Source organism: Pan troglodytes, chromosome 5, assembly GCF_028858775.2.
Source record: "Pan troglodytes isolate AG18354 chromosome 5, NHGRI_mPanTro3-v2.0_pri, whole genome shotgun sequence".
Taxonomy (NCBI): domain Eukaryota; kingdom Metazoa; phylum Chordata; class Mammalia; order Primates; family Hominidae; genus Pan; species Pan troglodytes.
In genome coordinates, this window is record NC_072403.2 from 180,218,186 (window position 1) to 180,224,171 (window position 5,986).

The window sequence follows — 5,986 nt, forward strand, 5'->3', positions numbered from 1 at the left end:
TATTTTTTTCCAGGTAAGACTAGTTGGCCACCGTTCCACATTCTCAAGAGGAAAGTGTGATGATTTCTTGGTATGGCTGGTGCAGATTGAACTGAAAATCTAAGCCTGCCCAGGTTGAAGTGGCTCCAGCCCTGCGGTTAGCAGGACACTCATTTAGATGGAGGTGAGCAGTGGGGCAGTTCCCTCAGATGCAGCTGTGACGCTGAATTCCTGGCTCAAGTCTCAGACCTAGTGAGGTTGATATGTTCACAAACACTGATCTGTGTGCACTTCCGTTTGTCTAACACAAGATAAATTCAAGCGTGTGTTTGTATGTTTGTATTTCCAACACAGAATGAAAGTGGCTCTTTTCTGCTTGGATATATTACACATTTTTGTGACTTTCTTTTTAGACCTCTGAGCTCAGAGGCACCTCTGCTTATTCCTAAGGTTGAGTTTTTTTCTTTGTGGCTCTGTTTTCCAGAACTGAGGAGCATGGAATGTTGAGAGTTAGGGAAGATATTGGGAGTGGAAAAGGAACGAGTGGGTTCACCTTGGGTCAGTCAAGAGTTGGCCTGTTTTTATTTATTTACTTATTTTTTGAGGTGGAGTTTCACTCTTGTTGCCCAGGCTGGAGTGCAACGGCACCATGTCAGCTCACTGCAACCTCTGCCTCCCAGGTTCAAGCGATTCTCAAGACGGGATTTCACCATATTGGCCAAGATGGTCTACGAACTCCTGACCTCTGGTGATCTGCTCACCGAGGCCTCCCAAAGTGCTGGGATTATAGGCTTGAGCCACCACACCTGGCCTGCTTGTTTTTAAGTAAAATTCAAGTCAGTTGGTATTTGTTGACTCAGGGCCTCGTATTTGACACAGAAAGGTGTCGAGAGGCGAGCAGAATCTCACTGCTGCACTGAGGGGCTCGCTGGCTGATGGTGGGAGGAGAATGTCTAACAACCTACCACACGCAGCAGATTCTCCTGGAAAGACGGGAGAGGCAAACGTGGCTACTGGTGTTTGGAGCAAGAAGAGATTTCAACAGCGCACGGTGAGGACTGGGAAAGGCTAAGTTATGGAAAACAGGGCTTTTTAATGGCTTGACACATCAGAACCCTCACATTGCTTTTAGAGTATGTAGGTCAGCTGGTTCTTATGGCGCGCATTTGCTGTGTCCAGGGCTGGCGCTCTGACAGCTGGAGATTCCCCAGATAAAGGCTTGCTGCTGGGCCGCACAAACAAGCTGAGGTCAAAGCACTGAGGAAGCTGCTCTGTGGCAGTGCCCTCGGCGGGAGGCAGGAGAGAGGCTGGCGTGGAGAAAACAGGGCTCGGGCAACATCAGCTTTGATGTAACAAAGTGCTTCGTAAAACTCCCAACTTCCAGTGATTTGTTGATTGAAATATAATAGTTTCTGTACAGTTCTTAACAGAACTGTACAACTGTTAATATCTTAGGGCTGTGCCCAGGACTCCAGCTCATGCGCCGAATAGTAGGTATAGTGTTCCAATATCTTTGTGGTTTGTAGAGAATAGTCAGCGGTCGGCGAACATCAGTAGGGTGGGGTAAAATGGCTGAGTGAAGCATTGGACTGTAAATCTAAAGACAGGGGTTAAGCCTCTTTTTACCAGCTCTGAGGTGGTTTTCATATTGAATTGCAAATTCGAAGAAGCAGCTTCAAACCTGCCGGGGCTTCTCCCGCCTTTTTTTCTTGCGGCGGGAGAAGTAGATTGAAGCCAGTTGATTAGGGTGTTTAGCTGTTAACTAAATGTTTGTGGGTTTAAGTCCCATTAATCTAGTAAGGGCTTAGCTTAATTAAAGTGGCTGATTTGCGTTCAGTTGATGCAGAGTGGGGTTTTGCAGTCCTTAGTTGTTGCAGAAATTAAGTATTGTAACTTACTGAGGGCTTTGAAGGCTCTTGGTCTGTGCTTAACCTAAATTTCTATAAGATTATTAGTATGAAAGGGGAGATGGGTAGAAGCAGTGTGGTAAGGGTGATGAGTGTAGGGAGGAAGGGGGTGGGTTTTGTATGTTCGAATTGTCATTTTATTTTTACGTTATTAGATATAGGAAGTAGTGTAATTGAGGTGGAGTAGATTAGGCGTAGGTAGAAATAGAGGTTGAGGAGAGTGATGATGGCTATGATGGTGGGGATGATGAGGCTATTATTTTTTGTGAATTCTTCGATGATAACTCATTTGGGTAAGAAGCCGGTTAGTGGGGGTAGGCCTCCTAGGGAGAGGAGGGTGGATGGAATTAGAGGAGTTAATCATGTTAGCTTGTTTCAGGTGCGAGATAGTAGTAGGGTTGTGGTGCTGGAGTTTAAGTTGAGTAGCAGAAATGCGGTAGTAGTTAGGATGATGTAAATAGTTAAATTAAGAATGGTTATGTTAGGGTTATATGGTAGGACTGCTATTATTCAGCCTATGTGGGTGATTGAGGAGTATGCTAGGATTTTGCGTAGTTGGGTTTGGTTTAGTCCGCCTCAGCTGCCTGCTATAATGGACAAGATTGAAAGGGTGAGGAGAAGGTTTACGTTCAGTGATGAGGAGATTTGGTATATAATTGAAATAGGGGCTAGTTTTTGTCATGTGAGGAGGAGTAGGCCGGATATTAGGGGGGTGCCTTGGGTGACTTCTGGAACTCAAAAGTGAAAGGGGGCTATTCCTAGTTTTATTGCCATTGCTATTATAATTATTAATGATGAGTATTGATTGGTAGTATTGGTTATGGTTCATTGTCCGGAGAGTATGCTGTTGGAGAGGATAGCTATCAGGAGAATTATGGACGCAGTTGCTTGTGTGAGAAAGTATTTGATGGCGGCTTCTGTGGAGCGGGGGCTTATTTTTTTGGTTAGGATTGGGATAAAAGCTAGTATATTTATTTCTAGGCCTACTCAGGTGAAAAATCAGTGTGAGCTTAGCGCTGTAATGAGCGTGCCTGTAAAGATGGTAGAGTAGATGATGGGTTGGGCTAGGGGATTAATTAGTACGGGAAGGGTATAACCAACATTTTCGGGGTATGGGCCCGATAGCTTATTTAGCTGACCTTACTTTAGGATGGGGTGTGATAGGTGGCACGGAGAATTTTGGATTCTCAGGGATGAGTTCGATTCTTATAGTCCTAGAAATAAGGGGATTTGAACTCCTATTATTTACTCTATCAAAGTAATTCTTTTATCAGACATATTTCTTAGGTTTGAGGGGGGATGCTGGAGATTGTAGTGGGTATGGAGATATATCACATGAGTGATGCTAGGGTGAGTGGTAGGAAGTTTTTTCATAGGAGGTGTATGAGTTGGTCGTAGCGAAATCGGGGATATGCTGTTCGAATTCATAGGAACAGGGAGGTTAGAAGTAGAGCTTTGGTGACAAAATATGTCGTGTAGAGTTCAGGGGAGTGCGTATTGTATGTTGTTCCTAGGAAGATTGTAGCAGTGAGGGTATTTATTATAATAATGTTTATGTATTCGGCTATGAAAAATAGGGCAAAGGGGCCTGCGGCATACTCGATATTAAAGCCTGAGACTAGTTCAGATTCTCCTTCAGTAAGGTCGAAGGGAGTCCGGTTGGTCTCTGCTAGTGTAGAGATAAATCATATTATGGCCAGGGGTCATGTTGGCAGGATTAGTCAGAGGTGCTCTTGTGTTGTGACAAGGGTAGAGAGATTGAAGGAGCCACTTATTAGTAGCGTTGACAGTAGGATAATGGCTAGAGTGACTTCGTACGAGATTGTTTGGGCTACTGCTCGTAATGCACCGATTAAGGCGTAGTTCAAGTTTGATGCTCACCCTGATCAGAGGATTGAGTAAACGGCTAGGCTGGAGGTGGCTAGAATAAATAGGAGGCCTAAGTTAAGATTGACTAGGGGGTTGGGTATGGGGAGGGGGGTTCATAGTAAGAGGGCAATGGTGAGGGCTAGGGTTGGGGCGGTGATGTAGAGGGTAATGGTTGAAGTGGAGGGTTTTAAGGGTTCTTTAGTGAAGAGTTTTATGGCATCAGCGAAGGGCTGTAATAGCCCGTAAGGACCTACAATGTTGGGACCTTTGCGTAGTTGTATGTAGCCTAGAATTTTTCGTTCGGTTAGCATTAGGAATGCTATTGCGATTAGGATGGGTACAATGAGGAGTAGGAGGTTGGTCATGGGTGTGTTGTCAAGAAGAGGAATTGAACCTCTGATTGTAAAGTTTTAAGTTTTATGCAATTACCGGGCTCTGCCATCTTAACAAACTCTGTTCTTGAGTGGGTGTTGGCATGGCGTTAAATTGAGATAATATCATTTATTGGGGAAGGCGCTTTGTGAAGTAGGCCTTATTTCTCTTGTCCTTTCGTACAGGGAGAAATTTAGAACAGATAGAAACCGACCTGGATTACTCCGGTCTGAACTCAGATCACGTAGGACTTTAATCGTTGAACAAACGAACCTTTAATAGCGGCTGCACCATCGGGATGTCCTGATCCAACATCGAGGTCGTAAACCCTATTGTTGATATGGACTCTGGAATAGGATTGCGCTGTTATCCCTAGGGTAACTTGTTCCGTTGGTCAAGTCATTGGATCAATTGGATGTAGTAATTCGCTTTGACTGGTGAGGTCTTAGCATGTATTGCTCGGAGGTTGGGTTGTGCTCCGAGGTCGCCCCAACCGAAATTTTTAATGCAGGTTTAATAGTTTAGGACCTGTAGGTTTGTTAAGTATTGTTTGCATTAATGAATTAAAGCTCCATAGGGTCTTCTCGTCTTGTTATGTTATGCCCGCCTCTTCACGGGTAGGTCAATTTCACTGGTTGAAAGTAAGAGACAGCTAAACCCTCGTGGAGCCATTCATACAAGTCCCTATTTAAGGAACAAGTGATTATGCTACCTTTGCACGGTTAGGGTACCGCGGCCGTTAAACATATGTCACCGGGCAGGCGGTGCCTCTAATACTGGTAATGCTAGAGGTGATGTTTTTGGTAAACAGGCGGGGTAAGATTTGCCGAGTTCCTTTTACTTTTTTTAACCTTTCCTTGTGGGCATGCCTGTGTTGGGTTAACAGCGGGGGTAATAATGGCTTGTTGGTTGATTGTAGATATTAGGCTGTTAATATCTACAACTGTAATTGGAAACCTAAATTTGTGGGTTACTTTCCGGTACTTTTTAAATTAATTTCATGTAAGCACCAGAAATATGATCAAAACAAACAATTGTAAACTTTGAGACTGCGACTGGACTCAGTCCCCTCACAGAGGAATGTAGGATAACTTTGAGCTTTAGAAAGACCTGCAGGACTGTCTGCAAAACTCCAAAAAGCCCAGGGAGGTCCGCTGGCTGCTGCCCTGACCTCGGATAGGTCACGTCGGGGCTTTGGAGACTAACATGCTAAATGGGCTAGGCTCTGTGAATTCTTCAGGTATCAGTGAATTCTTCAGGGGTCAGTGATTCAAAGTTCTTAATTCTAGGGTTGTCTGCCTCTTGTCGTTATCACTTAGGGGAACTAGAAACTGATTTATTTACTTCAAGAGCCCCTCCATCACGTTTTATGCAGACGTCAGAAAAGCATTGCACATTTTCACAGAGTTTCTTGCCATTTACTTATCACACGTAAATTGGCATAATTGAAAGAATACTTTCTTTAGTTCTGCATGGATGGTAAAATGTTTCTGGAAATTTATTTCATTTTGAGAGTTACTTCCAGGGTTATTTGATGAAATTCAGATTTTTAAAAAATAATTTTAAGATTGCTTTCTAAGTAAGCATTGTTTATCTCATTCATGGGAAAAATGAGTAATCAAATTCGATTACAAATCATTTGATAGGTAAATAAAGCCTGATTTTTTAAAAAAGCACTTGGCTTTTTAAAATGAAGAGTTGAAATTATTTCCATTCAGCCATATTAGTACAGCTTTTCTTTCTAGATTTTCTTTGCTGCCAGGACTCCATTGAATATTGTGAAAAGAGTTACGATGCTGGAAGGCTAACACTGATGATGACGACGACGATGATGATGATGATGAATAACTGATATTTAT

The 5,986-nt window shown here is 43.3% G+C and overlaps 1 pseudogene; it reads right to left on the minus strand.

Annotated features, from left to right (window-relative positions):
* Positions 1-1,916: 1,916 nt before the first annotated feature.
* On the minus strand, positions 1,917-5,061 carry LOC129144350 (NADH-ubiquinone oxidoreductase chain 1-like; annotated as a pseudogene).
* Between the last annotated feature and the right edge of the window lie 925 nt (positions 5,062-5,986).